The sequence below is a fragment of the Amblyomma americanum genome, chromosome 1 (genome assembly GCF_052857255.1).
Source record: "Amblyomma americanum isolate KBUSLIRL-KWMA chromosome 1, ASM5285725v1, whole genome shotgun sequence".
In the NCBI taxonomy this organism is placed as follows: domain Eukaryota; kingdom Metazoa; phylum Arthropoda; class Arachnida; order Ixodida; family Ixodidae; genus Amblyomma; species Amblyomma americanum.
The window spans coordinates 222587639-222614557 of NC_135497.1; the positions used below are offsets into that span (position 1 = coordinate 222587639).

The window sequence follows — 26919 nt, forward strand, 5'->3', positions numbered from 1 at the left end:
CGATGCTTATCGCGAAAGCGAGGAGTATTGGAAACAGCAAACGAAAGAAGCACGTGACAGAGCTGGAAAGTGGAAAGGCACCAATTTCACCATTTTCGCCAGAGCTACAGTCTGCAACCTGTTTTTTATTAGCAAGCTCTGGTATGTGATGCAGGTTTTGCATTGCTCTCGGGTGCACATTCAGAAGATACACCGGATTTTTGCCGTCTCTATATGGGCTTCCGAATGGGAACGTTGCAGCCGAACGAACCTGTTCCGGCGGGTAAAAGACGGGGGGTTGGGGCTAGGGCACCTCTTTTTAAGGCAGCTGGTGAACCGTTTTTTGTTTTTTCGCGACGTCTCACACCCGTTCTTGCGCACCGTGTGCCAGGTGAGGCTGCGGCGATTGCTGCCCCAGTTTGTTGTTACCACAGAAGAGCTCTCGGGTGGAATTTTCGGTTACTACAAATAGATTGTAGCAAGTGTTAGGTTTCTTTCAACGCGTTTTTCTAGCGATTATTTGTATGAAACTAAAAGAAAGAAGTTGTACCATGATCTTTGTGATATTGTTTTCCCAGAGTCTATGTACAGGGCCTTGTACAGTGGAGGTCCTGGAGCTGATGTTTTAAAAAGGGTGAAGAAAATGCAGGTGCCACCAGGAGTAAAGACCTTCTTTTTTAAATTACACACCGGGACACTCCCAGTTAAATAGTTTTTTGGGGGAAAGGGATTTCTTTTTACCGTGTGGATCGAACTGCTTAATTTGTAAACAGCCCGAAACAATAGACCATGTTTTTTTGCATTGCTGGGAAGGGGTTTATTTTTGGGATGTGTTACAAAGGACAATAAAGAAAGAGCTACCACTTGACGCGCAGGGAATTCGTTATTTAAGCACAGACAATGAGGATGGGGTACCATTTCATCTCATAATACTCTTGGGCCTCCACTGTATATGGCGCGCCAGAATGGCAGGCTATTATTGTGACAAAGACGCACGACCTGCCCGAATTTATTTTCGGGAAAAAATGGACTGCTTTCTGGCCATCCAGAAAGCAGCTGCGGAGCCTCCCGAGTGGCTCTCGAGGCTAGAGCCGCTCTGTATGCTTCGTGAATTTTAGAATGACGAAGCCAGACTCATGCTGGCTGACCACGACTGTGTCTTATGTACATAGTGTTTGGTGGTTTTTTTGTTGAGTGTTTTTTGGTTAAATGTTATGAGCCAAAGCCAGGCAATAAAGAAAAAAATCCGGCGTGGTCTAGTGGCTAGGATACCTGGCTCTCACCCAGGAGGCCCGGGTTCGATTCCCGGCGTCGGAAAGTGCGGTCTCATGGTGTAATGGTTAGCACTCTGGACTCTGAATCCAGCGATCCGAGTTCAAATCTCGGTGAGACCTACACTTCTTTTGGTATTTTTTTTTCTTTTTAAGACGCATAATGCCTAGAACGCCCTCTTGCTCCTCGTTGCCGTGTTCCGGCGTGGTCTAGTGGCTAGGATACCTGGCTCTCACCCAGGAGGCCCGGGTTCGATTCCCGGCGTCGGAAAGTGCGGTCTCATGGTGTAATGGTTAGCACTCTGGACTCTGAATCCAGCGATCCGAGTTCAAATCTCGGTGAGACCTACACTTCTTTTGGTATTTTTTTTCTTTTTAAGACGCATAATGCCTAGAACGCCCTCTTGCTCCTCGTTGCCGTGTTCCGGCGTGGTCTAGTGGCTAGGATACCTGGCTCTCACCCAGGAGGCCCGGGTTCGATTCCCGGCGTCGGAAAGTGCGGTCTCATGGTGTAATGGTTAGCACTCTGAATCCAGCAATCCGAGTTCAAATCTCGGTGAGACCTACACTTCTTTTGGTATTTTTTTCTTTTTAAGAAGCATAATGCCTAGAACGCCCTCTTGCTCCTCGTTGCCGTGTTCCGGCGTGGTCTAGTGGCTAGGATACCTGGCTCTCACCCAGGAGGCCCGGGTTCGATTCCCGGCGTCGGAAAGTGCGGTCTCATGGTGTAATGGTTAGCACTCTGGACTCTGAATCCAGCGATCTGAGTTCAAATCTCGGTGAGACCTACACTTCTTTTTGGTATTTTTTTTTCTTTTTAAGACGCATAATGCCTAGAACGCCCTCTTGCTCCTCGTTGCCGTGTTCCGGCGTGGTCTAGTGGCTAGGATACCTGGCTTTCACCCAGGAGGCCCGGGTTCGATTCCCGGCGTCGGAAAGTGCGGTCTCATGGTGTAATGGTTAGCACTCTGGACTCTGAATCCAGCGATCCGAGTTCAAATCTCGGTGAGACCTACACTTCTTTTGGTATCTTTTTCTTTTTAAGACGCATAATGCCTAGAACGCCCTCTTGCTCCTCGTTGCCGTGTTCCGGCGTGGTCTAGTGGCTAGGATACCTGGCTTTCACCCAGGAGGCCCGGGTTCGATTCCCGGCGTCGGAAAGTGCGGTCTCATGGTGTAATGGTTAGCACTCTGGACTCTGAATCCAGCGATCCGAGTTCAAATCTCGGTGAGACCTACACTTCTTTTGGTATTTTTTTTCTTTTTAAGACGCATAATGCCTAGAACGCCCTCTTGCTCCTCGTTGCCGTGTTCCGGCGTGGTCTAGTGGCTAGGATACCTGGCTTTCACCCAGGAGGCCCGGGTTCGATTCCCGGCGTCGGAAAGTGCGGTCTCATGGTGTAATGGTTAGCACTCTGGACTCTGAATCCAGCGATCCGAGTTCAAATCTCCGTGAGACCTACACTTCTTTTGGTATTTTTTTTCTTTTTAAGACGCATAATGCCTAGAACGCCCTCTTGCTCCTCGTTGCCGTGTTCCGGCGTGGTCTAGTGGCTAGGATACCTGGCTCTCACCCAGGAGGCCCGGGTTCGATTCCCGGCGTCGGAAAGTGCGGTCTCATGGTGTAATGGTTAGCACTCTGGACTCTGAATCCAGCGATCCGAGTTCAAATCTCGGTGAGACCTACACTTCTTTTGGTATTTTTTTTCTTTTTAAGACGCATAATGCCTAGAACGCCCTCTTGCTCCTCGTTGCCGTGTTCCGGCGTGGTCTAGTGGCTAGGATACCTGGCTCTCACCCAGGAGGCCCGGGCTCGATTCCCGGCGTCGGAAAGTGCGGTCTCATGGTGTAATGGTTAGCACTCTGGACTCTGAATCCAGCGATCCGAGTTCAAATCTCGGTGAGACCTACACTTCTTTTGGTATTTTTTTTCTTTTTAAGACGCATAATGCCTAGAACGCCCTCTTGCTCCTCGTTGCCGTGTTCCGGCGTGGTCTAGTGGCTAGGATACCTGGCTTTCACCCAGGAGGCCCGGGTTCGATTCCCGGCGTCGGAAAGTGCGGTCTCATGGTGTAATGGTTAGCACTCTGGACTCTGAATCCAGCGATCTGAGTTCAAATCTCGGTGAGACCTACACTTCTTTTTGGTATTTTTTTTTCTTTTTAAGACGCATAATGCCTAGAACGCCCTCTTGCTCCTCGTTGCCGTGTTCCGGCGTGGTCTAGTGGCTAGGATACCTGGCTTTCACCCAGGAGGCCCGGGTTCGATTCCCGGCGTCGGAAAGTGCGGTCTCATGGTGTAATGGTTAGCACTCTGGACTCTGAATCCAGCGATCCGAGTTCAAATCTCGGTGAGACCTACACTTCTTTTGGTATTTTTTTTCTTTTTAAGACGCATAATGCCTAGAACGCCCTCTTGCTCCTCGTTGCCGTGTTCCGGCGTGGTCTAGTGGCTAGGATACCTGGCTTTCACCCAGGAGGCCCGGGTTCGATTCCCGGCGTCGGAAAGTGCGGTCTCATGGTGTAATGGTTAGCACTCTGGACTCTGAATCCAGCGATCCGAGTTCAAATCTCCGTGAGACCTACACTTCTTTTGGTATTTTTTTTCTTTTTAAGACGCATAATGCCTAGAACGCCCTCTTGCTCCTCGTTGCCGTGTTCCGGCGTGGTCTAGTGGCTAGGATACCTGGCTTTCACCCAGGAGGCCCGGGTTCGATTCCCGGCGTCGGAAAGTGCGGTCTCATGGTGTAATGGTTAGCACTCTGGACTCTGAATCCAGCGATCCGAGTTCAAATCTCGGTGAGACCTACACTTCTTTTGGTATTTTTTTTCTTTTTAAGACGCATAATGCCTAGAACGCCCTCTTGCTCCTCGTTGCCGTGTTCCGGAGTGGCCTAGTGGCTAGGATACCTGGCTCTCACCCAGGAGGCCCGGGCTCGATTCCCGGCGTCGGAAAGTGCGGTCTCATGGTGTAATGGTTAGCACTCTGGACTCTGAATCCAGCGATCCGAGTTCCAATCTCGGTGAGACCTACACTTCTTTTGGTATTTTTTTTCTTTTTAAGACGCATAATGCCTAGAACGCCCTCTTGCTCCTCGTTGCCGTGTTCCGGCGTGGTCTAGTGGCTAGGATACCTGGCTTTCACCCAGGAGGCCCGGGCTCGATTCCCGGCGTCGGAAAGTGCGGTCTCATGGTGTAATGGTTAGCACTCTGGACTCTGAATCCAGCGATCCGAGTTCAAATCTCGGTGAGACCTACACTTCTTTTGGTATTTTTTTTCTTTTTAAGACGCATAATGCCTAGAACGCCCTCTTGCTCCTCGTTGCCGTGTTCCGGCGTGGTCTAGTGGCTAGGATACCTGGCTTTCACCCAGGAGGCCCGGGTTCGATTCCCGGCGTCGGAAAGTGCGGTCTCATGGTGTAATGGTTAGCACTCTGGACTCTGAATCCAGCGATCTGAGTTCAAATCTCGGTGAGACCTACACTTCTTTTTGGTATTTTTTTTTCTTTTTAAGACGCATAATGCCTAGAACGCCCTCTTGCTCCTCGTTGCCGTGTTCCGGCGTGGTCTAGTGGCTAGGATACCTGGCTTTCACCCAGGAGGCCCGGGTTCGATTCCCGGCGTCGGAAAGTGCGGTCTCATGGTGTAATGGTTAGCACTCTGGACTCTGAATCCAGCGATCCGAGTTCAAATCTCGGTGAGACCTACACTTCTTTTGGTATTTTTTTTCTTTTTAAGACGCATAATGCCTAGAACGCCCTCTTGCTCCTCGTTGCCGTGTTCCGGCGTGGTCTAGTGGCTAGGATACCTGGCTTTCACCCAGGAGGCCCGGGTTCGATTCCCGGCGTCGGAAAGTGCGGTCTCATGGTGTAATGGTTAGCACTCTGGACTCTGAATCCAGCGATCCGAGTTCAAATCTCCGTGAGACCTACACTTCTTTTGGTATTTTTTTTCTTTTTAAGACGCATAATGCCTAGAACGCCCTCTTGCTCCTCGTTGCCGTGTTCCGGCGTGGTCTAGTGGCTAGGATACCTGGCTTTCACCCAGGAGGCCCGGGTTCGATTCCCGGCGTCGGAAAGTGCGGTCTCATGGTGTAATGGTTAGCACTCTGGACTCTGAATCCAGCGATCCGAGTTCAAATCTCGGTGAGACCTACACTTCTTTTGGTATTTTTTTTCTTTTTAAGACGCATAATGCCTAGAACGCCCTCTTGCTCCTCGTTGCCGTGTTCCGGAGTGGCCTAGTGGCTAGGATACCTGGCTCTCACCCAGGAGGCCCGGGCTCGATTCCCGGCGTCGGAAAGTGCGGTCTCATGGTGTAATGGTTAGCACTCTGGACTCTGAATCCAGCGATCCGAGTTCAAATCTCGGTGAGACCTACACTTCTTTTGGTATTTTTTTTCTTTTTAAGACGCATAATGCCTAGAACGCCCTCTTGCTCCTCGTTGCCGTGTTCCGGCGTGGTCTAGTGGCTAGGATACCTGGCTTTCACCCAGGAGGCCCGGGCTCGATTCCCGGCGTCGGAAAGTGCGGTCTCATGGTGTAATGGTTAGCACTCTGGACTCTGAATCCAGCGATCCGAGTTCAAATCTCGGTGAGACCTACACTTCTTTTGGTATTTTTTTTCTTTTTAAGACGCATAATGCCTAGAACGCCCTCTTGCTCCTCGTTGCCGTGTTCCGGCGTGGTCTAGTGGCTAGGATACCTGGCTTTCACCCAGGAGGCCCGGGCTCGATTCCCGGCGTCGGAAAGTGCGGTCTCATGGTGTAATGGTTAGCACTCTGGACTCTGAATCCAGCGATCCGAGTTCAAATCTCGGTGAGACCTACACTTCTTTTGGTATTTTTTTTCTTTTTAAGACGCATAATGCCTAGAACGCCCTCTTGCTCCTCGTTGCCGTGTTCCGGCGTGGTCTAGTGGCTAGGATACCTGGCTCTCACCCAGGAGGCCCGGGTTCGATTCCCGGCGTCGGAAAGTGCGGTCTCATGGTGTAATGGTTAGCACTCTGGACTCTGAATCCAGCGATCCGAGTTCAAATCTCGGTGAGACCTACACTTCTTTTGGTATTTTTTTTTCTTTTTAAGACGCATAATGCCTAGAACGCCCTCTTGCTCCTCGTTGCCGTGTTCCGGTGTGGTCTAGTGGCTAGGATACCTGGCTTTCACCCAGGAGGCCCGGGTTCGATTCCCGGCGTCGGAAAGTGCGGTCTCATGGTGTAATGGTTAGCACTCTGAATCCAGCGATCCGAGTTCAAATCTCGGTGAGACCTACACTTCTTTTGGTATTTTTTTTCTTTTTAAGAAGCATAATGCCTAGAACGCCCTCTTGCTCCTCGTTGCCGTGTTCCGGCGTGGTCTAGTGGCTAGGATACCTGGCTCTCACCCAGGAGGCCCGGGTTCGATTCCCGGCGTCGGAAAGTGCGGTCTCATGGTGTAATGGTTAGCACTCTGAATCCAGCGATCCGAGTTCAAATCTCGGTGAGACCTACACTTCTTTTGGTATTTTTTTCTTTTTAAGACGCATAATGCCTAGAACGCCCTCTTGCTCCTCGTTGCCGTGTTCCGGCGTGGTCTAGTGGCTAGCATACCTGGCTCTCACCCAGGAGGCCCGGGTTCGATTCCCGGCGTCGGAAAGTGCGGTCTCATGGTGTAATGGTTAGCACTCTGGACTCTGAATCCAGCGATCCGAGTTCAAATCTCGGTGAGACCTACACTTCTTTTGGTATTTTTTTTTCTTTTTAAGACGCATAATGCCTAGAACGCCCTCTTGCTCCTCGTTGCTGTGTTCCGGCGTGGTCTAGTGGCAAGGATACCTGGCCTTCACCCAGGAGGCCCGGGCTCGATTCCCGGCGTCGGAAAGTGCGGTCTCATGGTGTAATGGTTAGCACTCTGAGTTAAGCACAGACAATGAGGATGGGGTATCATTTGATCTCATAATGCTCTTGGGCCTCCACTGTATATGGCGCTCCAGAATGGCAGGCTATTATTGTGACAAAGACGCACGACCTGCCCGAATTTATTTTCGGGAAAGAATGGACTTCTTTCTGGCCATCCAGAAAGCAGCTGCGGAGCCTTCGGAGTGGCTCTTGAGGCTAGAGCCGCTCTGTATGCTTCGTGAATTTTAGAATGACGAAGCCAGACTCATGCTGGCTGACCACGACAGTGTCTTATGTACATAGTGTTTTGTGTGTTTTTTGTTGAATGTTTTTTTTTGGTTAAATGTTATGAGCCAAAGCCAGGCAATAAAGAAAAAACTCTGAATCCAGCGATCCGAGTTCAAATCTCGGTGAGACCTACACTTCTTTTTGGTATTTTTTTTTCTTTTTAAGACGCATAATGCCTAGAACGCCCTCTTGCTCCTCGTTGCCGTGTTCCGGCGTGGTCTAGTGGCTAGGATACCTGGCTCTCACCCAGGAGGCCCGGGTTCGATTCCCGGCGTCGGAAAGTGTGGAAAGAAAGAAGCCGTTCTGAGCGGCTGTGCTTCAACATGCTCCATGCTGGAAACAGCGCATCGGCCGTTGGCCGAGGTCTACCGACGTCTCAGGACACTACGGACTCGTACAAAGTTGTCCTTCCCCGATTGCCAACCGGTAATGTTGTCCTTAATGCCGTTTTCCTGCATGCTGACCTTAAGGGTCGCCCGTACCGAGCACCTGACTTCCGTGACGCACTCGCACAGATATTGGATCTCCGGGAAATTTTGTGCATTAGTCAATACCAAATGAGCCACGTGTGGATGGTTACCTGCGAGAGTAGTTCTTCCAAACAGAAGCTTGTTAACAAAGCGGAGTTTCCTGTCAAAGGACTACGGTGCATGGTGTTTGACCCGGATACTAAGAACGTCAAGGTTAAGCTCCTTTGGCTTTCCCGCTATATGGAACACCGGAGGATTGTGGAAGCATTAGAGCCTTATGGCACGGTCCAGTCTGTGGAGCGTGAAAAGTGGCGGTGCCCAGGGATGGAGCATATGGAAACGGCGAACCGTGAACTCTCCCTCACACTCAAGGATGGAGTGTCAGCTAGCACCATTCCACACACACTTAATGTTTATGGAGTGCAGGCATTAGTCCTTATCCCAGGGAGACCTCCGATGTAGCCGGGTTGAACATGTCCGGCGCCAGTGTCGCACGCCTCGATGCACTCAGTGCCGACGCTTTGGCCATACTGCGGAGAACTGTGTCTTGAGTTACGCTGACAGGCTGCGTCAAGGTCAGTGGTCACGGGAAGATGACGTGGCATCAGAACACATTATGGATGTGTCTGAGGTTGTGGACGCGACCGGAGAACTAAGTCATGAGCATCGAATAGATGGGGAACAGAAGACTTCAACACCTCAAAACAACACGGAATATGAAGCGACTGGCCATCTAGCATCCACGCCTCCAGGACGAAAACCGCCGGACCCGGGCCCCCCCGTGAGTGTTACAGAGACTGCTGTGCTTGCTACACAGGAACACCTCGTTGCCACAGGTCAACGTCCGGATATGCCTCCTGTGGAGTCAGTCGAGGCGATACAGCCAGTGAATGCTCGCCGATTCTCCTCTGATGCTGATTCTGCTTCGTCATTGGCGGGTAACGGTGAGACGTGTATGGCGTCGATCTCTGGCGTGTCAGGTTCTCTGTCGGCTGTCAGTGTGGCAGCGAGTGATGTGCTCCCCTCGGGTTCGTGGGCCGAGGCCTTGGCTGTCTCAGAGGAAGACATGGACAGCACCGCACCTTTGAAACGTCCTGCAGATGCTGACGAGGTGTGTATCGATGGCGCTGACCAGAAGGCACAATGTGTAGAGGCCACGGGAAGGGTGGTGTTAAAGAGGAGGGCGATGTCTGCCCGAAAGGCCGCCAATTTGGCGGCGGGCCACCACATTCCAGGGGATGGCGTTTGTTAAGACTGGCACCAAAATGGCGAGCGTCGCAGCATATCAAGTCGCTACCCTTAACGTTAGGGGTATGCGTAATCGTAGGAGGCAACAGCAGGTACGGCATCTCTTAAAGAAATGGAGTGTGTGTGTAGCCGCTATCCAGGAAACAAAGTTGTCCTCTGATGAAGAGACAGCAGCTGCTCTTGAGCCTTTTTTGTCGGAATACAGCATTATTGTTAGCCACGCGAGAGGCTTATCCGGAGGTTGTATGCTATTCCTGGCGAACACGCTAGAGATGACAGCCATGTCTTATTGCATAGATGACGAGGGGCGACTTATATGCTGTGATCTCACAATTTCAGGTGTACAGTGGCGCATTATTTGTGTTTATGCCCCCACAAAGCAGCGCGATAGAAGGCTTTTTTTTCTGTCATTAGTTGAACATTTGTGCACGGACCGCAAAATTATATTGTTGGGAGATTTTAATTGCGTTTGTAGGGATGAGGACCGTTCAGTGGTATGTAAGAGATACGACCATAGTGCTGTATTACTTACCGATTTGGTTTCTGAATATAGTCTTGTGGATGTGGGGCAGGAAAAAGGCGACAGTATACATTTCACTCATTTTCAGTTTTCCTCTAATGCTCGCCTTGACAGAATTTACGTTTCTGTTGACGCATTAGCAAGTGTGTTTGGCTACTGGGTGCGGCCCATTTTCTTCAGTGACCACTGTGTGGTGTCTCTTCAGATAGGAAAGTACACTCGGCATGTACTTCACCCTCGATGGGAGTTGTGGAAGATGAATAACTGTCTGCTCTCAGACGAAATCTTTCAGCGTGCTGTACCTACTTGTTTGAAGGACGTATGGTCACGCCGTGATCTTTCCATTTTTCAAAAGTGGGACTTGTTTAAACAGGAGATCAAAAACTTGGCAATTGAGGCCTCAGCAAGAATCGCTTTCCTGAAGAGACACCACCTTCGTGAGCTTGGGCGCACCCTAACGGAGCTACATGAGCTAGAGAGGGTAAGCCCGGGTGCCTATCTCGAAGAGATTAATAACGTAAAAGCACAGCTTCAACAATTTGCGACAGACAGATATAAGGGGGCCTTGATACGATCTAGGTCCCGAAGGTTTCTTGATGAGCAACCTTCTCGTCGGGCCCTGAGTGATGAAAGAGAGAATGCTCTTGCGAAGGAAATATTGGAAATTCAGTATGGTGATTGCACATACAGTGATGCGCCTGGTATTTTTGCTGCTTTCTTCGACTATTATCGGAAGCTGTTTGGCAGTTGCGAAGATCCAAGTCAGGGTTTCGATTACAGTTCCTTGCTCGGAAACTTCCCTCGACTTGATGATGAGAAGTGTGCTATAGTGCAGGGACCTATCACTTTGGATGAAATTCAATCAGCCATTTCTGCCCTGCAGAGCCAGAAATCTCCTGGGCCAGATGGTATTACTAGCGAATTCTATAAAACATTTTCGCCTTGCCTAGTGCCTGTTTTGATGGAAGTTTTCAAAGCATCTTATGATGTGGGTGTCCTGCCTCCCACTTTTTATTCTGGGCACACAATATTTATTCCCAAAAGCAAAGATACTAATCGGTTGAAAACTGTTGAGGGATATCGTCCAATTTCCCTTTGCAATGTTGATTACAAAATTTTTGCCAAGGTTCTTAGCAGTCGTCTGCAGCTCGTCATTATGGACTTGATAGGTCCGCATCAGGTCTGTGGTATTAGAGGCCGCAGTATTCAAACACATATCCATATTGCACGTTCAGTATTAGAGACAGTATCAGATGAGATAGGCCAAGTAGCTCTGATTCAAATTGACTTGGCTAAGGCGTTTGATAAAGTTCGGCACGATTTCTTGTTCGCGGTCTTGGAGTATGCAAATATTGGTGACGTCTTGCTCAAAGGCATAAGGCTGTGCTATAAGAACTCCTATACAAGGGTTATTGTTAATCAGGAGCTAACGAAACCAGTACCACTAGAAGCATCTGTTCGTCAAGGATGTCCACTGTCTCCATTGTTGTTTGCCCTATATCTGGAACCCCTCTGTCTCAGTATAATTAACAGCGCAGCTATCCGCGGTTTCTCTCTGGCTCAATGTGAAGTTAAAGTTTTAGCTTACGCTGATGATGTCGCCCTCTTTTGTTCTGACAAAAAGAGTGTACTCGAGGCTCTAAACTTGACTAAACAGTTCTGCGATGTATCAGGCGCGGCTCTTAATTTAGAGAAATCCAAAGGCTTTTGGTTGGGTCATTGGGGAACTAGGCCAAGCCAGTTCGGTGGTATATGCTGGAACTGTAGCCCTCTTGAGTACCTAGGCGTTCCGCTGCACCAAGTTCGCAACAGTACAGCCTACTGGGATTCACAAACTGTAACTCTACGGCGGCAAACACAGGCTTGGATGGGTAGGGAACTCTCAGTGTTTGCGAGGGCACAGGTCTGTAACATTTTTTTGTTTGCAAAGCTCGCGTATGTCCTTCAAGTCCTGCATTGTGCGAGGAGGAAGGTGCAAGCAATACATAGAATATTTGCAGCATTCGTTTGGCGCTCTCAATGGGAGCCGATGAGGCGTGACAACTTGTTCCTTCCTTAGAGGGTGGTGGAGTGGGCCTTGTTCACCTGTTCGCGCATCAACTCGTTTCCCGTTTTTTCTTTTTCAAATCGGCAAACGACCCGTTTCTGGTAGCTGTGCTCATTAGGCGGCTTAGTTTTCATTTGCCTTACTTATTCGCACCGACTGTGCAGGCTCGTGAGGGGACTTTATGGGGATTTCTTATGGAGGTTGCTGCCGTTTTATATCCTCAAATTACAATAGACACAGCAGTATCACCAGTATTAAATCTTCACTTAACATCCCGCCACTAGAGCTCCGACGGAAAATCGCACGACTCTGCCTCTTTCATAAGTTATATTACAATTTTCCTGATCTTCGTGACACATTATTACTAGCTCCCATCAGAACATCGCGCCGCCTGTTTAACCTCCTCAGCATTCAACGTATACATGGATCGACCTTGGCATTTAATAAATCTTTTCTTCCAACTGCAATAGAAAATTGGAACCTGCTACCCGACTACATTGTTAACGAGCGCGACGCTACTAAATTTCGACAGGCATTAATTAATCACTGTACTGAATAAAAGACACTTCTCAAACTTCACCCAGTTAACTTATTATTTTTCTTGTTGTTGTTGTAGTTGTTACCGCCTAATTCAGCCTTGTGCCCTTCATTATTGACCAACGTTGTATTGTGATGTATCGTTTTTCATTTTATTGTATTGCATTATGTTTTGTTGTATTAACGTATTATTCTTAGTTGCATTTGCTTTGTCCCCCCCCCTTATGTAATGCCTCAACAGAGGCCTTTAAGGGTATAATAAATGATGAAATGATGATGATGACACTTTCAATTTTCTCACTGTGCGCTTCTCTTTAGATTACCTGTTTAGCCTCTCGAGAAAGCAGATGACCCAGGCTCTCACTGAGTCTTTGTTCCCTACACCATTGTATCGGCAGCCTTATCTGGGGTCTTTGGACATCAGTGTTCTAAAGCGTGTTAGGCGGATGTGCATTCAGGCAGCCGCTAAAACGTTCTTTTTCAAACTACACACAGCGACGCTGCCTGTCAAGACATTTCTTAATGACAAGGGGATGTTTGTACCCTGGAATGTGAATTGTCGTCTGTGTAACGTGCCTGAGACAATTGATCATTGCTTCATCCTGTGCCGTGATGCCATGTTCTTTTGGGACATACTACAACGAACTCTTAAGAAGGACATTGAAATTACACCATACACTATTAGATTTCTGCCTGTTGACAAAAACTCTGTTGTGCCTTATGACGTGTTTGTGTTGATGGGACTGTTCAGTCTTTGGAAAAGCCGTATGATGGACAGACATGCCGAGCCACCAAGATCGTCCAAATCTGTGTTTCGGGAACAGTGTGCGTTGGTGAGGAGTGTATATGCTGCTCGCGACGAACCTCCAAGCTGGCTGCCGTGCCTAGATGCTTGTGTGTGCCTCCCTGAATTTTGATGTTTTGATGGGGATGCAGTGGTGAGTTAGGGCTATGGGGGGCTCATATTAAGCAGCCCGGTAACTTGAGACGCGAACTAGTCTTATTGAAGTTTCCTCCTTTCTACAGAAGTTCTTCCATGCAATAAAGAAAAAAAAAGTGGTCTCATGGTGTAATGGTTAGCACTCTGGACTCTGAATCCAGCGATCCTAGTTCAAGTCTCGGTGAGACCTGCGCTTCTTTTTGGCATCTTCTTTTTTTAATTTTAAGACTCATAATGCCTAGAACGCCCTCTTGCTCCTCGTTGTCGAGTTCCGGCGTGGTTGCGTGACAAAAGTGCTGAAGTGTTGAACGTATTGGTGTCAGAAAATAACCTAGACGATCTAGGTAGTGTTATGATGGACGGTGTGTGCCCACAGTTCACGAACTTGCAGCGAGGAAGTAACGCTAGACTGGATGGGGTGTATGTTTATTTGGCGATAGCGGCACTCTGCACCAGGTACGACGTTAAGCCGGTACATTTTAGTGACCACTGCCTAGTAATAACCACATAAGGGAATAAGGAGAGGAAGGCAGGCTTTAACTGGCAGACCTGGAAATTGGATACAAAAATCCTCCTGGACGACGAAGCTTTCGAAATGTTCTTGGCGAAGGAAACTGAAATGTTGCTGATCACCACGTCAAATTACAGCAAGGAATTAGAAGAATTTTAACAAAAAGTAAGAATAAAGGCTATTTAGATAAGTTCTGTTTCTTTTTTGGTGACAGTGATAGAAGTGGACGCTGTTGGACCTCAGCCCGGTCCGGCTGCTGCCCCGAGGAGACGTCTCGGCCTCCCGAATGACGCAAGCAGCCAGGCCACCGTGGTGTATTCGGCCACCAGGGATAACTCCTCGGGTGACGACGGCTTCATCAGAGTCGTAAGCAAGAAGGCCAAACGAAGACTGCGCAAAGTTGAGGACTCGTCGTCGTCGAGTACGTCCACGATCACCACGGAGCGTGCATCATCGACACACACTGTCCTGTTTGTGCCAAAGACTCCCACCGACAATCTCAACCACATCAACAGGCAAGCCACGTCTGCGTTCCTAGAGGCTCGCATACTTGGAGTAATTAAAGGTGTGAGGGTGAATGGTTTTCGGAATGTCGTCGCCATTGATGTCACGCACCGGAATGCAGCTTGAAAGTTTGAACAACATCAAAACGCGCTCGGCGGCATCAGCGTTTGTTCTCCTGTCCTTCTCAGCAGCGGCACTACGGCAGGCATCGTCTACGACGTCGACGTGGCCACCTGTGACCCAGATCTACCCATTTTGATCCAACCAGCTACCGACAGTGTAGCCATACTACAAGCTCAGCGCCTTGGGAGGACAAAGTGCTTCAAGTTGACCTTCCAAGGGGACTGCATTCCAACGTACGTGAAGGTTTGGCACTTCCGGCACGTGGTCAAGGCTTTCGTCCCGAAACCTCTCCAGTGCAGGAAATGCATGAAGATAGGACACGCGAGTAGTGCGTGCAGTTTTTTCATCGTGTGCCCACGGTGTACTCAACCACTCAGCGGCGATGCTTGCCCGTAAAGTCTTTATGTGTGCCAATTTCCACGGCCCTCATGACGCTGCCTCAAAAGATTGTCCTCGCCTAAAAAAGGGAACGTGCGATACTTTAACAAATGACAAGAGACAATTCCACGCACTGAGAAGCCGCCGCTAAGGTGCGACAACGTCATCCCCCTCGTCACAGGCCTTCTAACAGTGTGGTGACCATTGGAAAGGATCGTCCAGGAAGTTCCGCAACTTGTCCTCCCCCTCCGCATACCACTCTAAGGAACGGGGGTCATATGACTGGCGAGGCAGGGACGGTTGTCGCAGACGGGTCTTGGCCATCCCTGCCTGAGCCACACACACCCGCAGTGACTAAGCAGGTATTGCACACCCAAATTCCCGAGCCTATTGCTAATTAAGCGCAAGGCCCAACTCCGGTCCAAGACCGGGACCGGCAAGTGACTTGGCCATCGCTCCCGAAGCACTGCACACCCTGAATGATGGAACAGCCGCCGCACACTCAGTGTGCTGAACCAACTGCTTGTCGGGTCAGGAGCCAACCAAAGTCGCAGACGAGCAAGTAATTGCAATGCTGAAGACAATCGTGAATACCATGCGTGGGCTACTTTCCAGCTTGCACACGCCAGCTGCACAGAATACATTGCAGATGCTGAATTTATTCAATCCAGTGTTTGCAGCTCTCCCGTAGCTGGCACTATGCATCCTCCAGCCTCATCGTTCCCAGAAGCCGGGATGTCTTACGTTGTCAGCCACGTTATCAGCCGCAACGGCAAGTAGTCATTCTTCACACTGGAACGTCTGCGCTGCCTGACTGCCTTGTGTTAGTGATGGAGGACTGTCGATCTGTTCTACTCAGGTCGCAGCAGTCGGCAGCCCTCAAGGTGTGCAGGCTACAGCTGCGGTGGCCTGTGACTTACAGTTCGTGTGTCATTGCTTGTCGTGCTTGCTACGGACCGCACTGCGCTGCTGCTTCTTATTCTTTAACGCCCCCCTCATTCCTCTCCCCCAGTGCAGGGTAGCCAACCGGAACTTTCTTCTGGCTAACCTCCCTGCCTTTCCTCCAACTTTTCTCTCTAAGCAGAAAGGAGTAAAAAGGGAGTAAACTGTCATCTGGTGTACACCCTTTTATAAAAGAGTGTGCGCTAAAGGATAGCTTACTCCCTTATTACTCCCATATACGCGTATTCGTGTTAAGAGTGTGCAATGTGTCCAGCTGCTGCCTTGTAAGAGACGGGGACTAGTCAAGCTACTGCTGCAGCTTTTTGCCTCGCCTCCCCATCTTTGATGAAAATAAATGAAATAATAATAACAATAGAAGGAAAAGACACCACTCTCTTCCGAGTTGCAAATGAGCTTTTTTTTCTTTACCACGGTAAGCTTCTGCGGAGTGGCAGCGCATCGTGGCGGCCCATCATCCATGAAAGCGATCGTTTGTCTTCCAAACTATCGGTGAAGAAAACCAGCCACCCCAGTTAGGCTCAGTTAGATTCATCGAGGAGCTGGAAAACAAGGGAACGCGCACAGCATTTAATTAGCCGGTCACAGTTTCCTGCTTGGTTGTGAAATTGCTCCACCGCCCGTAACTTGCATGCTTGACAAATGAGAACCTCTCACAGATTTGAATCCGGCTTTTCTTGACGCCTTGGGCGGTAGTGTCTGAAACCTACGAAATATTTCATCCTGGGACGCTGTGCCAGCAGGTCTTTTGAATGATGAAGACCTTAGAAGGCATGGCGGCACAACAAATTGAGCCTGTTCAATGAAGCGGTGCAAACAACTGCGTGCTGATCTGAAGACACTGACTGATGCTAAAGAAAAAGACGCCACCCAGGAGTACGCCAGCGTAGCTTCAACAAACTATATCACTCGCGCGGTGGATCGTAGACCATTTGTTCTTGGGACGCTTTTAATTTTCATTTTCTCTTCACTTTTCAGTGGTTTCTATCACCACCTTACTTTATCCTTAATTTCTGTGCGCTTTGTATGTTTCATGTTTCAGCTCTGTGTGCTTTTCTCTGCGCGTCGCTGGCGCGCTAGGGAGGTGCAGGTTTAGGTGCAGGCGCTCGTACCGTAACGCCTTTCTTTCCCTTTGCCGTCATCATTTACTGTTATTTTCTCTCAGCTATCAGTTAAGCCAACAGCGATAGAAAGGCAATAAAAAAACTTATAAGAACGTCAACGCCCGGCTCTCATCGCTGCTGTCCACTTACTGTTCGTCTATTTATGTTTGCCTTCAAATAGTGGCGCGGTCTTCAAGTGGGCTGTAAAGGACAGGTGAGGCGAGCACCGAGACAAATCGTAATACTCCCAGGGCTAATTTGGCACGTTCCTAAGTTGTACAATGAGACTGTTACAATTAACAATGTCAAAGGGAAGGTTGACCAAAGTGAACATTGTTTTTGTCTTTCCAAGTCCGGCTCACCTGTTCACTAACGCAACATTAACCCATGTGCGCAGGGTATTCGTGGGCTGTATGCCGAATTTCATGGCCCAGCTCTTCACTAAGCTTAAGAGGACTTCTTGTTGGGCAAGTTGGTACTTGAACATTGTACTTTTTAGGCGCCAAAACCACACACACACAAGAGAAGGAAACGAGACAGAGCGCCACTTACAACTGGTTTAATTTGGGGAAGCCATATACATGCCTATATATACAGTCAACCGGCGCCTGCGCAAGGAGCATATTCATACATCAAGTAGTACACGATAAACATCTTTCAAAAACTGTTTTTCCGCCTTGTATAAAGATAATGACGTTTCACTGACGCACAAACTGCCTTTCTTGCTGATATAGAATGCTTCAATAAGTTCTCTTGCTTTTACATTGTCACTCCTGGCCAGAATCCGCACCGTTGAAAAACATGGCTCACAAGAGCGCGAAGGGCAGGATCTAATATGTTTTGGTAAATTTGGGTCCTCTTTATTTTGTTCCACGTTTTTTTCATGTTCCCTGATTCGCTTCATGAGGTGTACCGAAGGGGTAGTATACGAAATTCCCCTCTCGTGCGGTCGTTCCTATAGAGGACAAACCGGGCGTGAAAATGCCCGTCGGCGGGAGGGAAGTGACGTGTTCAGACCAGGCGCGTCTGTGGGAATCCTACTGCCAATCGTGGCGCGGGGGGCAGGTGGTGTTCGGGAGGGAGAGGAATAATTTTTTGTTATTTCTGCTGAGAAGAAAACAAAAACGCTTTAACCTCGGGAGGGATCCTAAATGTTCCTGATCCCACTGGCCTCCGCTTCGCTCCTACACCGCGGGTGACCAGTGTTCGCTGGTTTGAAGACTGCATGGTCACCCGGGTGAGGCGCGAAGCGGAGTCCAGAGGGCCCTTGATGGAAAGAGTTTGAATTAAGCGATTGATTTAGTGCACGTTTTTTAGTGTGTCCGCGCAGTTTAATCGTTTTGAAGCGTACAGAAGTTGTCGTTATTAGCTCGATTTAATTTTACCGTTATATTTATCACTCCGTCTACCAATTCATTTTTCATATCTGCAACATAGAGACCATGGTAACGAAAAAATACCTCAGGTCCACAAATTATCTGGTAATTTTTCGCGCCTGAACATTACGCCCCACGCACCTTACAACCGCGGCTTTGAGCAGAAGTGGCTCTGAAAGAGCACAGTGGCGCGCCCCGACTGCTCTGATTCTAACTAGCGGCCCATTACACTTACCTCGGCGGTAACAGTAGCTCCTTCCATCATGCGACGAAAGCTAAATTTGCGCGTAACAAAGTCGAGGCGCTAACTGATTTCCTATGCGCTGCTGCTAATTTGGGTTGAGAACTCTCTAAAGAAATGGAAGAAATGGCGCGCTCGTTTCATGTTTGTCTCGTCTCGTACAAAACGAAACAAAACACATCCTCGGGAACAAAGGCAGCGCATGCAGCCTCTTTTAATTCCATCGGCACTACGCGGCCGCGCCACTCGTCGCGGCAGTCCGAGTTTAGAAGCGGAAGAGGGGCGCCGACTGAGCGCCCCATTTCGACGCCTTGGCCCGCTTAGGGCGCTCACCCCCGCTCAACGAAGAGCTGGCATTGACGCATAGAGCAGGAAACGGCGCCCCCAAAAACTGTTTCTGGCGTTTCATCCATCACAGCGGCGGGCGCGGACCAGGGGAGAGGTATTCGCGTGAAAATGAACACAAGCGAGCTGCGAATCGTTGACTTATAAGCGCAGCGTTTGGCCGCGAATCACGGACGTACTGAAGTCAAACCCACTCGTTCATTCACAACAGCCGGTCGCTGCGTACGCTCAAACACGAAGGAAAGCTTTAGTAAACCGACAAGACGCACCGCAATACAACGCGAGCAGTACGCGAGTGTGCCCCGTCCATACGTGATGGGCATTGTGATGGCGACTCGGAGGGCGCGGTGGCGGTTGTAGCCACCTGTTGTGCGACGCTATGGAAGAAAACGAAAAGAAGGAAGTGCTGAATGAGTAGATGGAGACGCCCGCGCGTAATATGCTGACAGTGCACCTACTGTTGCATTTCGTTAGTCCGTGGTGTGCAGCATTGCCCCTGTGCTTTCCTCCGGGTGGCAATCTGCCGCGGTGCGCGATGTGCTCCAACAGAAACTTTTGTTGGCAGCGAAGCTGGTCGACCTCGTCTTCCCTGTGGGCAGCATGCGCACGAGGGTTTGTTGTCCCACGTAGCGCCACAGAAGAGCACTGAAGTAAGTTTAAAACTTGCCGTGGGAGGAACCCAATAGATGTGGCTTTTTCTCCCGCTCTACGTGAGAGAGACCGGCTATTAGGCGACGTTGAGTTACACTGTCTCACTTACCGTCATTGTCGCGTCCGCACGAGAAGGCGGTATATGAGTTAAAAAGAGTGAAATGCCAAGGCAGCAGAGAACTCTCCAGGCCTCTTCAGAAAAAAAAAATTCTGCTTATGTGCCTTCCATAAGCACTAGGCATGTAGAGCTTCGCATCAGCTCGCTGACATAGCTTAACGAAAAAATCTTGCACCAAAAACAGTTCAAACTTAATGCATCGGCGTAATTTGAGTTTAGGTTGTCGTAAGCCGGCAATTGCTCCACTGTAGCGACACGTAGACGTTAATTAAGCTCGGGAACTTGATGCACAGATCTGTGACTGGATAGATCTACATCACATACGCACACTATGATCCACACTAGTCATCAATTGCTGCTTTTATCATCTGAAATACAGATCAGAGTCTCGAAGGAATTTTAGAAGGCGGGATGCCTCCTCCCTGCATTACTAAAGCACCGTTTGAGGGGATTTATATATGACTGGTTTCCGCGCGGGTAGACAATCCCTTGTAGTGAACCATGTGGTGTTCCTGTCCGATTGAAGGAAGCGAGTAGGGCACACCTCTCCGCGTTGTAATCAGGGCAGCACCGGTCACCTTCATGGGCTGCCCCTCATTGCTGAGGACTGGGTATTTTATAAACTGGCCGCCGAGTAGGATTAAATTCGCTGCATTTGCTAAACACGCTATGTCGAAATACTGAAGGGGTATAATTGACGACAGGTCGCTACGCATCGGGAAGAAAAAAGAAGATAAACAGAACGTAGAAAAGGAAGGGCACCCTCCGGAGATAACAAATGAACTCGCGTGCACCTCGTCATATAGAGACGTGTGGCTCTTCGGGCTGACGTATTTGGAGCCCGAAACAAAATTTACTGGTAACGCCATCCGCATTTCGTCTCGCAACGCTAATTCAATAAAGACAGTGTGACTGGCGAACGCTTTTTCGTGGTTCACTTCTACGACCTTCTACGACGGGGAAGTGCGAACTTACGTTCTGGAACCAGTAGAAACAAAGCGACCACCATCATCTAAGTCTTTTGTTGAGGATAATATTTGTTGCAACACCGAAATAAATATGCCACAGGAAAGGCTTGGGCTTAAGGAAGCGGACCCCTCTCAACGCTGACAAGCCTTGGTCATGTAGAAGCCCATGGCGGACTCTTCAGATGACACTTTCGATTGAATGTCCCGCATGATAATAAAGTTTAATATTTCTCTTGCTGTTTTGTGTTCTGCGCAAAATAAACAGTGAATTTCTTTTCTGCTTCTTTGTATGAATAGTCTTTGTCTACAGAGTCTTCAGAATTGAGTGCTTACCGATGTCTGCAGAATGGGGAGATGGGCGTTCCCAAGATGTAGAGAGGGGTTTTCCCAAATGAAACTGGTAAGCTGTTAATATGACGGATATCGATTGGTACCCAGTCCATTATGAACGCAGCCCTCTCTTCGGTTTTAGCAATTAACTGTTACAGCGTCTCCTTAGGATGACCTACTAAACGAAAACATTACTGAAGCCGGATTGCCGCCGTTTAGGAAAAATGAAAGTTCAGCATTCTAATGCGACATAAAGGAAATACAGTTGAACATCGATATAGCGAAGTTGTTGGAGCTCAGCGCTTACTTCGTTATAGCCGTAGCTTCGTTGTAGCCCGTGCTGACCGAGCTTCCCAGGGAAATATCTTTTTTTCGTTATATCCATCATATCATTATAACGAGGTTGGACTAAAGCAAAAACAGAGATGTGTCTGAGAAACAAACCCCGCGCCGTGTGACAACATTCTGGCTTCGTAGTAACGATACCCTCTGCCCTGCTTCCGCGTGTCCCCACACCATCCATAAGCCTGGCATAAATTCCTTCTAATATAGTGCTCGCATCAGCAGGCAGACAGGCTGCAATATAGCGGTTGAATCCTGTGACCGTAAAAGAGGCGCGAAGCGATACTACACGAATAGCGCCTGCACTTCCAGCGACATTGGGCCCGCGTACAGTCTACTAGCTCGTGTTATGGAGTGGCGTAATTTCAGCGATAAGCAGAAATTACGCCACGCGTTCCATCGCGTGCTTACGCAGACGGCCCCCAGGAAAAAGCTCGCGGTTTTAAGTGCGCTCAGAGACTGTCGCACATGCGCAATAACTTGTGCACGCAGCCGCCATCACGATTCCGGCCGATTACGGGAGGACGCGGACTCGGCGGAGTTGCTCAGCACGCGCCGACACGCAGAGCTCGAGAGGAAAAAGCCGGAACGCGATGCCGGGGTAATTTTGAAGACAAATCATACGCTCAACAGGCACGTGACCGTGATAGATATCGCCGCGTCTTTAGAGCAGATTGAAAGAAGCAAAAGCAACTGTCGAGAGGCGGGACGGTGGGAGACGCGAGAGGTCTCGCCGTTTGCCTTCTCCTGTCTGCCTAGCGGTTCGCAGGCACGGCGGGTGTTTTCCTGTGGTAGTGCTTTTTTTGCAGCAACATGGGGCAGCAATCTCGTTTCGTATTTCTTTGCTGATATTTAACGCGATCAGAAGTCCAAAAAAATTAACTCGCGGTGGTGCGTGCGCTATATCTTGAAAGGGTTTCTATAGAAAAATGGCCATTTTTTGAACCTGGTATCTTTGCGGCGCCGCGACCCAGGGGTGTAGTATTGTATCATAGAAGGGCTTCTTGCTGGACAAGTTGGTGCAGCTTTTAAACTGACAGCAAATTGCGCTACCACAGAAGGCTCACGCTGGGGGCGAGGTTGACGGGACGGGACGCGAGTCCCGTCAACCTCGTCTCCTGTGTTAGCCTTTTGTGGTAACGCAATTTGTTGTCACTTTAAAATGGTATGCTGTCCTGGGCTGGTCAGAAAGCTTGTTTTTTGCGTGTTCAGATCTGGTGCCGCAGCTCGACTTCACGTCCAGAAGTAATCATACAAAAAGAAAACCTTCGAGGCCTCGCCATGTTACTCCCGCTCGTCAACATTGCTCTAATCTGCGGTTGCCCATATAGCAACCGCGTTAAAATTCAGGGGGGGGGGGGGGGGGCACTTTGTTGCCCTAAAGTGCGGTGAGGTGAAAGCCTTTAGCGCAGTGTTGCTGCCTGTGTCACTGATGTGTGGTTAATATGTTAAGTACACAATTGTTTGTGAATCATAAATGCTGGAGACACTGGAGAGCGTTTGTGAGGCATCCGTCCGATTCGACGCCTTTCTGCAAACACTCTCCAGCGCCCTAGAAAAGGAGAACTACATATGCGTTCGCAGGAAGTAGCGTAGTCTTTAGCACGCTCGGCTGCGGAACGCAAGGATGGTGGTTCGAATCCCATCGTGCACAAAGGCTTTTTTTCTTATCGAGTTGCTGAAGAGCGTGACATCGGACGGACCGGCTCATGGCCGCGAGTATGAGCCATTAAAGGCCGTCGCCTTAAAACTGCACGGGAACTCATGGAGTGGCGTCTGCTCTTGTGCTCAGCTATCTACGCTTGCTCGATCGTCTCAGATTATATTGCTCTCGCGCAGTGCCATATAATAAAGGAGGCGCTGGTTTTAGGCTTCGGACTTCTGCGATCATGGACCCATGCTCCTTTGAAAGAATTACAAAATGGTGCATTGTTACGGAAGCCGCGAGCGAAAGTCGCCAACTGCTAAGAACGGCAAGAAAACCTCTGTGGAGTGCTGAGGCGCAATTCATCACGGAGGGCGCCATGGACCCGCATTCGAGCTCTTCGGGTTCAGCTGGTAGCGCGTCTGCAGAAAGTGGTTACAATCGCTGGTCGTCACGGATGAGCAGCAAAGTTCATCGGGCGCTCTTGCTAGCCCGCAAATCCAACTACAAGCAGCTGGAAAGGGCGCCATACGCCGAAAGTAGTATAGCCAAGAAATATTGCATTCAATAGGGTACCAAGGATCCCAAACCAGGTGCCCTTTAGAGCAATAAATTAATGGGATGGTCAACTCTGAATGCTTTTTTTTTTCTGAATAGTTTCTCTCGCTCGTTGCTAACTTTGTGCAACCAATTTCTTCACGACTGCTGTGTTTATGCCGACGGCATTTGTTTTATTGTACTGATAGAACCACACTACTGGTCATGACGTTCTTGGTTCCTCTTTTTATGATTTCAAAATTTTTTCTGTGAAATTTTGTTCTCAGTCCAGACAATCCGGTCGGCAGGTTGTCACCTGCCACGATGTGCAGGTGTTGTGATGACGTCACAAGGTCACGTGACACATGAGGCAGGTTGGCCGCCTGCTTCTTGGCGATTTTTCGCCCACGCCGCCGCCACCGACGACGACGACGGTGGGTTTTCCACTGAAGGAGACCCTTAACGCTATCGCATTAAAAAAAACAAGGAGCAGGAAATGACAGGAGGAAGGACAGCGGGAGAAGAAGAAACTGTTTGCAACGTGTGCACACTTAAGCAAGTAGACGGAAATGAACAGTAAAGGTATAAGTATCCTATCACAGTCCTACACAGTTCACTGCAAAAATATATCCGCATTTATGTAAAGACGGGTTCGATCCCGACCGCGGCGGTTGCATTTCGATGGAGGCGAAATGCTAGAGGCTGAAATAGTACCTTCGTGTGGGCCAGTCGGTGAGACATATCATTGAGAGATGTGGCGCAAAGGAACCAAGAACAAGACACAAAGGAAACAGGACGAGCGCTCGTTCTGTTTCCTTTGGGTCTTGTCGTCCTTGGTTCCTTTGCGCTACACCTCTCAATGATGCTAGAGGTTGGTGAACTGTGCGATATCAGTGCACGTTAAAGAATCCCAGGTGGTCGAAATTTCCGGAGCTCTCCACCACGGTGTCCCTCATAGCCGGAGTCACTTTGAGACGCTAAACCGACATAAAAAAATAAAAACCGCACATACATGGAGTGCCACGCCTGTGCAATGGCTTGTCGCCGTTCACGCGTGATTGCGCACTGGTGACCTCAGTCGCGCATCATGCCTGTATACCATGAGCTGAGCCCGGCACAACGATCGTCACGTGCGAAACGTCGACCAATCTGTGTTGGCTCTTGTAAACGGCCAAAATAACTTTCGAGGTCCACTGGGTAACACTGAAGTGCCACTTTGTGCCAATTAACAGTGTTAGGTAACCCAACAACGCGGTGTCGATTAACTCCGCAACAGCTGCCTGCGCGACCGTGCGCGAATCGCGAGGGGGCGCCTAACAACTCGCCCAGAGTCCGGTGGCCGGCCGGAGCGAGGACTGTCCACCGCTTCGATAAATTTGATAGCGGGCTTATATGCCGCGATGTGCCACGACACGGCGATTTCCTGGGCCAGTAGGCCGCGCGCGAGTGCTCCAGGAAGCTCTTCGGCCGCTGGGAACCCGTCGCTGAGGGCTCTGCTCTGCGCGTGTGGGTGTCAGTGTGGCCGTCGAGTGCGGCGCCTGCGTATCGTCGCACTCGCGAGGCGAAGCGGGCCGGCGCAAAGGGAGCCTCTCGGCAAGGACGCAATTAGCCAAGTGGGTCGATCAAAAAGAGAGGAGCGCGATGCCGAGCGCGCCAGGCGATGACAAATGGCGACGGCTGCGGCAATTACTATATTTAGGGAGCGGGGTGGCTAGATGCGCGCGCTGCTCTCAAAACGGTGTCGTCAAACCGCATCACGCGCGGCGCCGCCGCCGCGCGCTCTTTTCACAATGCGTCGGGCCGCACGCCCGCCCGTCCGTCTGTGCGCGGCCGCGGAGAGCCATATAGCAGAGGGGCAGCGGCCGCTACGCTTCCCATTCTCGCACGTGTTCGCTACTCCCCCGGTCCTCCTTCAGTTCATCGCACCTCCCTTTCCTCCTGGCGCACTTTTTATTAAGCGGTCCTCCTGAGGCTCCGTTCGGGAGGTATCGTTAACATTGTGCCTATCTGGCGCGCATCCCGTTTCTACAGCGCGGGACGATTTGTTCACGTGCCTGGTTGGCCCCGCGGGTGGGCGAGTCATGCTCTGTGTGCGCGCGTGCTTGTGCTTCTTTGCGGGAATGCTGATCCTGCTCTTCTTTCTCTTGATGTTTTGCGACGGCGACCATGGCACGAGAGGGTCACGCTTGGGCTGTTCAACACGACAGCGCCGCTGGCGCATCATATACCGACAGATTCAGACCGTGCATCACTTTGCTCTAGCCGCTTTTCGCGCCGACGAGCAGGTTTTTAAGGCGAAGGTCTTTAATGGCTCATACTCGGGCGTCCGGTGCAACGCTGTCTTCCCCGAACAACGCGGGCAACTAATCAAGATAGCAGAAAACGAATGGTAGCATCAGACAGAGGGGACAAAATGTAACCCCCTCGCCAAGTTTGAGGACTTGTAAGTGATTAATTATAGCCAATTACAGCGAGAAAAACAAAGAAAACACCCAAATGCGTTGGTATAGCGCGGACGTCGATATAGCGACGGGATAGATTGACGTCACACCCGAGGTCGTCATGACAATGGCAAGCGCGCTGGTGGCGCCACCTGCGCGCCACCACCAGAGAAGCCAGAAGCCAGAGAAGAAAAGAAGGCCAGAGAAGCAGACCGCAAGCGCCAACAACGCCGTCTAGATCGAAACTGTGGCAAGGTAGAAGCCTTTGGGAGTGCTACTGGTGTGGTATGGGAACCTGCGAAGCTAGAATCATAGTCGGCAAGGCCAAAGGCTTTCGCCTTGCCGCACTTTAGATTGGCAGAGTGCTCCCATAATTTTTAATAAATGGAAACACCAACAGAAAGGAAGCCTCCAACGTTTTTCCGGAAGTCCGCGTCGCGCATGTGTCTAGTTTCGAGGCATGCGGCGATTGTAGTACCTGATTGCGACCTTACTGAGGTTCTAAAATAGTTATCCGGCAATGGAGGGCAACGCATACGATTGTGCATTGGCATGCTGCGAACGATATACATTGCTGCGCGCAGCGCATACGAGTGGACCTTAGTTCAGATACTTACATTCGAGAACTAATATACAAAATCGAGAGCGCACCTCAATGGAATGGGAAAGTTTCGCTTTCAACCTACCTTTTTTGCGTCGAAGGCTGTAAGGGAGTTCAACTATTTTGTGCATAAACTCCGGAAAGCGAAGACGGAGTAATGGCCTTCGGCCAAAAAAGGGAGCGGCAGTAAAAGTTTTCTTTTGTTTACAATGTAATTGCGTTTGCTGTATTTAAAGTGCGTATCGACCTGCACAACCTCGTACTTCGCGAATATATACTAAGGCGTTTACTGTATTTAAAGTGCGCTTCTCAAGAGCGCATTATAAGCCCCGACTGTCATTCTTCGGCATCTCCCGCTCTGTAAGAAATGTGTAAGAGGGTGAGATCGCGAGTTGGTTTAAGATTTCAGTGCGGCGACCTGCTCGTGCAAAAAAAAAAGTAACAGTGATAGCTTACTGAACCGGAGTTCCTGGGTTCGAACCCGGCCGCGGCGGCCGAGTTTCGATGCAGGCGAAACGCAAAAGGCGCCCGTGTGCTGTGCGATGTCAGTGCACGTTAAAAATCCCCCTGGT

The 26919-nt window shown here is 49.8% G+C and overlaps 52 non-coding genes across 52 annotated transcripts; all 52 read left to right on the forward strand.

Moving 5' to 3' along the window:
* Positions 1–1224: 1224 nt before the first annotated feature.
* On the forward strand, positions 1225–1296 carry TRNAE-CUC (transfer RNA glutamic acid (anticodon CUC)). Its single transcript has one exon. It is a non-coding gene; the product is annotated as a tRNA-Glu (tRNA).
* A 5-nt stretch (positions 1297–1301) lies between these two features.
* On the forward strand, positions 1302–1373 carry TRNAQ-CUG (transfer RNA glutamine (anticodon CUG)). The gene has a single exon. It is a non-coding gene; the product is annotated as a tRNA-Gln (tRNA).
* A 76-nt stretch (positions 1374–1449) lies between these two features.
* On the forward strand, positions 1450–1521 carry TRNAE-CUC (transfer RNA glutamic acid (anticodon CUC)). Its single transcript has one exon. It is a non-coding gene; the product is annotated as a tRNA-Glu (tRNA).
* A 5-nt stretch (positions 1522–1526) lies between these two features.
* Positions 1527–1598, forward strand: TRNAQ-CUG (transfer RNA glutamine (anticodon CUG)). Its single transcript has one exon. It is a non-coding gene; the product is annotated as a tRNA-Gln (tRNA).
* Positions 1599–1673: 75 nt separating this feature from the next.
* Positions 1674–1745, forward strand: TRNAE-CUC (transfer RNA glutamic acid (anticodon CUC)). Its single transcript has one exon. It is a non-coding gene; the product is annotated as a tRNA-Glu (tRNA).
* Positions 1746–1889: 144 nt separating this feature from the next.
* Positions 1890–1961, forward strand: TRNAE-CUC (transfer RNA glutamic acid (anticodon CUC)). Its single transcript has one exon. It is a non-coding gene; the product is annotated as a tRNA-Glu (tRNA).
* Positions 1962–1966: 5 nt separating this feature from the next.
* TRNAQ-CUG (transfer RNA glutamine (anticodon CUG)) lies at positions 1967–2038 on the forward strand. Its single transcript has one exon. It is a non-coding gene; the product is annotated as a tRNA-Gln (tRNA).
* A 77-nt stretch (positions 2039–2115) lies between these two features.
* Positions 2116–2187, forward strand: TRNAE-UUC (transfer RNA glutamic acid (anticodon UUC)). The gene has a single exon. It is a non-coding gene; the product is annotated as a tRNA-Glu (tRNA).
* Positions 2188–2192: 5 nt separating this feature from the next.
* On the forward strand, positions 2193–2264 carry TRNAQ-CUG (transfer RNA glutamine (anticodon CUG)). Its single transcript has one exon. It is a non-coding gene; the product is annotated as a tRNA-Gln (tRNA).
* Positions 2265–2338: 74 nt separating this feature from the next.
* TRNAE-UUC (transfer RNA glutamic acid (anticodon UUC)) lies at positions 2339–2410 on the forward strand. The gene has a single exon. It is a non-coding gene; the product is annotated as a tRNA-Glu (tRNA).
* A 5-nt stretch (positions 2411–2415) lies between these two features.
* TRNAQ-CUG (transfer RNA glutamine (anticodon CUG)) lies at positions 2416–2487 on the forward strand. The gene has a single exon. It is a non-coding gene; the product is annotated as a tRNA-Gln (tRNA).
* A 75-nt stretch (positions 2488–2562) lies between these two features.
* Positions 2563–2634, forward strand: TRNAE-UUC (transfer RNA glutamic acid (anticodon UUC)). Its single transcript has one exon. It is a non-coding gene; the product is annotated as a tRNA-Glu (tRNA).
* A 5-nt stretch (positions 2635–2639) lies between these two features.
* TRNAQ-CUG (transfer RNA glutamine (anticodon CUG)) lies at positions 2640–2711 on the forward strand. Its single transcript has one exon. It is a non-coding gene; the product is annotated as a tRNA-Gln (tRNA).
* A 75-nt stretch (positions 2712–2786) lies between these two features.
* Positions 2787–2858, forward strand: TRNAE-CUC (transfer RNA glutamic acid (anticodon CUC)). Its single transcript has one exon. It is a non-coding gene; the product is annotated as a tRNA-Glu (tRNA).
* A 5-nt stretch (positions 2859–2863) lies between these two features.
* On the forward strand, positions 2864–2935 carry TRNAQ-CUG (transfer RNA glutamine (anticodon CUG)). The gene has a single exon. It is a non-coding gene; the product is annotated as a tRNA-Gln (tRNA).
* Positions 2936–3010: 75 nt separating this feature from the next.
* Positions 3011–3082, forward strand: TRNAE-CUC (transfer RNA glutamic acid (anticodon CUC)). Its single transcript has one exon. It is a non-coding gene; the product is annotated as a tRNA-Glu (tRNA).
* Positions 3083–3087: 5 nt separating this feature from the next.
* On the forward strand, positions 3088–3159 carry TRNAQ-CUG (transfer RNA glutamine (anticodon CUG)). The gene has a single exon. It is a non-coding gene; the product is annotated as a tRNA-Gln (tRNA).
* Positions 3160–3234: 75 nt separating this feature from the next.
* TRNAE-UUC (transfer RNA glutamic acid (anticodon UUC)) lies at positions 3235–3306 on the forward strand. Its single transcript has one exon. It is a non-coding gene; the product is annotated as a tRNA-Glu (tRNA).
* A 5-nt stretch (positions 3307–3311) lies between these two features.
* On the forward strand, positions 3312–3383 carry TRNAQ-CUG (transfer RNA glutamine (anticodon CUG)). Its single transcript has one exon. It is a non-coding gene; the product is annotated as a tRNA-Gln (tRNA).
* A 77-nt stretch (positions 3384–3460) lies between these two features.
* Positions 3461–3532, forward strand: TRNAE-UUC (transfer RNA glutamic acid (anticodon UUC)). Its single transcript has one exon. It is a non-coding gene; the product is annotated as a tRNA-Glu (tRNA).
* Positions 3533–3537: 5 nt separating this feature from the next.
* On the forward strand, positions 3538–3609 carry TRNAQ-CUG (transfer RNA glutamine (anticodon CUG)). Its single transcript has one exon. It is a non-coding gene; the product is annotated as a tRNA-Gln (tRNA).
* Positions 3610–3684: 75 nt separating this feature from the next.
* Positions 3685–3756, forward strand: TRNAE-UUC (transfer RNA glutamic acid (anticodon UUC)). The gene has a single exon. It is a non-coding gene; the product is annotated as a tRNA-Glu (tRNA).
* A 5-nt stretch (positions 3757–3761) lies between these two features.
* On the forward strand, positions 3762–3833 carry TRNAQ-CUG (transfer RNA glutamine (anticodon CUG)). Its single transcript has one exon. It is a non-coding gene; the product is annotated as a tRNA-Gln (tRNA).
* A 75-nt stretch (positions 3834–3908) lies between these two features.
* TRNAE-UUC (transfer RNA glutamic acid (anticodon UUC)) lies at positions 3909–3980 on the forward strand. Its single transcript has one exon. It is a non-coding gene; the product is annotated as a tRNA-Glu (tRNA).
* A 5-nt stretch (positions 3981–3985) lies between these two features.
* Positions 3986–4057, forward strand: TRNAQ-CUG (transfer RNA glutamine (anticodon CUG)). The gene has a single exon. It is a non-coding gene; the product is annotated as a tRNA-Gln (tRNA).
* A 75-nt stretch (positions 4058–4132) lies between these two features.
* Positions 4133–4204, forward strand: TRNAE-CUC (transfer RNA glutamic acid (anticodon CUC)). Its single transcript has one exon. It is a non-coding gene; the product is annotated as a tRNA-Glu (tRNA).
* Positions 4205–4209: 5 nt separating this feature from the next.
* On the forward strand, positions 4210–4281 carry TRNAQ-CUG (transfer RNA glutamine (anticodon CUG)). Its single transcript has one exon. It is a non-coding gene; the product is annotated as a tRNA-Gln (tRNA).
* Positions 4282–4356: 75 nt separating this feature from the next.
* On the forward strand, positions 4357–4428 carry TRNAE-UUC (transfer RNA glutamic acid (anticodon UUC)). Its single transcript has one exon. It is a non-coding gene; the product is annotated as a tRNA-Glu (tRNA).
* Positions 4429–4433: 5 nt separating this feature from the next.
* TRNAQ-CUG (transfer RNA glutamine (anticodon CUG)) lies at positions 4434–4505 on the forward strand. The gene has a single exon. It is a non-coding gene; the product is annotated as a tRNA-Gln (tRNA).
* A 75-nt stretch (positions 4506–4580) lies between these two features.
* Positions 4581–4652, forward strand: TRNAE-UUC (transfer RNA glutamic acid (anticodon UUC)). Its single transcript has one exon. It is a non-coding gene; the product is annotated as a tRNA-Glu (tRNA).
* Positions 4653–4657: 5 nt separating this feature from the next.
* Positions 4658–4729, forward strand: TRNAQ-CUG (transfer RNA glutamine (anticodon CUG)). Its single transcript has one exon. It is a non-coding gene; the product is annotated as a tRNA-Gln (tRNA).
* Positions 4730–4806: 77 nt separating this feature from the next.
* Positions 4807–4878, forward strand: TRNAE-UUC (transfer RNA glutamic acid (anticodon UUC)). Its single transcript has one exon. It is a non-coding gene; the product is annotated as a tRNA-Glu (tRNA).
* A 5-nt stretch (positions 4879–4883) lies between these two features.
* Positions 4884–4955, forward strand: TRNAQ-CUG (transfer RNA glutamine (anticodon CUG)). The gene has a single exon. It is a non-coding gene; the product is annotated as a tRNA-Gln (tRNA).
* A 75-nt stretch (positions 4956–5030) lies between these two features.
* Positions 5031–5102, forward strand: TRNAE-UUC (transfer RNA glutamic acid (anticodon UUC)). The gene has a single exon. It is a non-coding gene; the product is annotated as a tRNA-Glu (tRNA).
* A 5-nt stretch (positions 5103–5107) lies between these two features.
* TRNAQ-CUG (transfer RNA glutamine (anticodon CUG)) lies at positions 5108–5179 on the forward strand. Its single transcript has one exon. It is a non-coding gene; the product is annotated as a tRNA-Gln (tRNA).
* Positions 5180–5254: 75 nt separating this feature from the next.
* On the forward strand, positions 5255–5326 carry TRNAE-UUC (transfer RNA glutamic acid (anticodon UUC)). The gene has a single exon. It is a non-coding gene; the product is annotated as a tRNA-Glu (tRNA).
* Positions 5327–5331: 5 nt separating this feature from the next.
* TRNAQ-CUG (transfer RNA glutamine (anticodon CUG)) lies at positions 5332–5403 on the forward strand. Its single transcript has one exon. It is a non-coding gene; the product is annotated as a tRNA-Gln (tRNA).
* A 75-nt stretch (positions 5404–5478) lies between these two features.
* On the forward strand, positions 5479–5550 carry TRNAE-CUC (transfer RNA glutamic acid (anticodon CUC)). Its single transcript has one exon. It is a non-coding gene; the product is annotated as a tRNA-Glu (tRNA).
* Positions 5551–5555: 5 nt separating this feature from the next.
* TRNAQ-CUG (transfer RNA glutamine (anticodon CUG)) lies at positions 5556–5627 on the forward strand. Its single transcript has one exon. It is a non-coding gene; the product is annotated as a tRNA-Gln (tRNA).
* A 75-nt stretch (positions 5628–5702) lies between these two features.
* Positions 5703–5774, forward strand: TRNAE-UUC (transfer RNA glutamic acid (anticodon UUC)). Its single transcript has one exon. It is a non-coding gene; the product is annotated as a tRNA-Glu (tRNA).
* A 5-nt stretch (positions 5775–5779) lies between these two features.
* Positions 5780–5851, forward strand: TRNAQ-CUG (transfer RNA glutamine (anticodon CUG)). Its single transcript has one exon. It is a non-coding gene; the product is annotated as a tRNA-Gln (tRNA).
* A 75-nt stretch (positions 5852–5926) lies between these two features.
* On the forward strand, positions 5927–5998 carry TRNAE-UUC (transfer RNA glutamic acid (anticodon UUC)). The gene has a single exon. It is a non-coding gene; the product is annotated as a tRNA-Glu (tRNA).
* Positions 5999–6003: 5 nt separating this feature from the next.
* TRNAQ-CUG (transfer RNA glutamine (anticodon CUG)) lies at positions 6004–6075 on the forward strand. The gene has a single exon. It is a non-coding gene; the product is annotated as a tRNA-Gln (tRNA).
* A 75-nt stretch (positions 6076–6150) lies between these two features.
* TRNAE-CUC (transfer RNA glutamic acid (anticodon CUC)) lies at positions 6151–6222 on the forward strand. Its single transcript has one exon. It is a non-coding gene; the product is annotated as a tRNA-Glu (tRNA).
* A 5-nt stretch (positions 6223–6227) lies between these two features.
* TRNAQ-CUG (transfer RNA glutamine (anticodon CUG)) lies at positions 6228–6299 on the forward strand. The gene has a single exon. It is a non-coding gene; the product is annotated as a tRNA-Gln (tRNA).
* Positions 6300–6375: 76 nt separating this feature from the next.
* On the forward strand, positions 6376–6447 carry TRNAE-UUC (transfer RNA glutamic acid (anticodon UUC)). The gene has a single exon. It is a non-coding gene; the product is annotated as a tRNA-Glu (tRNA).
* A 145-nt stretch (positions 6448–6592) lies between these two features.
* On the forward strand, positions 6593–6664 carry TRNAE-CUC (transfer RNA glutamic acid (anticodon CUC)). Its single transcript has one exon. It is a non-coding gene; the product is annotated as a tRNA-Glu (tRNA).
* A 144-nt stretch (positions 6665–6808) lies between these two features.
* TRNAE-CUC (transfer RNA glutamic acid (anticodon CUC)) lies at positions 6809–6880 on the forward strand. Its single transcript has one exon. It is a non-coding gene; the product is annotated as a tRNA-Glu (tRNA).
* A 5-nt stretch (positions 6881–6885) lies between these two features.
* On the forward strand, positions 6886–6957 carry TRNAQ-CUG (transfer RNA glutamine (anticodon CUG)). The gene has a single exon. It is a non-coding gene; the product is annotated as a tRNA-Gln (tRNA).
* A 76-nt stretch (positions 6958–7033) lies between these two features.
* TRNAE-UUC (transfer RNA glutamic acid (anticodon UUC)) lies at positions 7034–7105 on the forward strand. The gene has a single exon. It is a non-coding gene; the product is annotated as a tRNA-Glu (tRNA).
* A 514-nt stretch (positions 7106–7619) lies between these two features.
* TRNAE-CUC (transfer RNA glutamic acid (anticodon CUC)) lies at positions 7620–7691 on the forward strand. Its single transcript has one exon. It is a non-coding gene; the product is annotated as a tRNA-Glu (tRNA).
* A 5600-nt stretch (positions 7692–13291) lies between these two features.
* TRNAQ-CUG (transfer RNA glutamine (anticodon CUG)) lies at positions 13292–13363 on the forward strand. The gene has a single exon. It is a non-coding gene; the product is annotated as a tRNA-Gln (tRNA).
* Positions 13364–26919: the final 13556 nt, after the last annotated feature.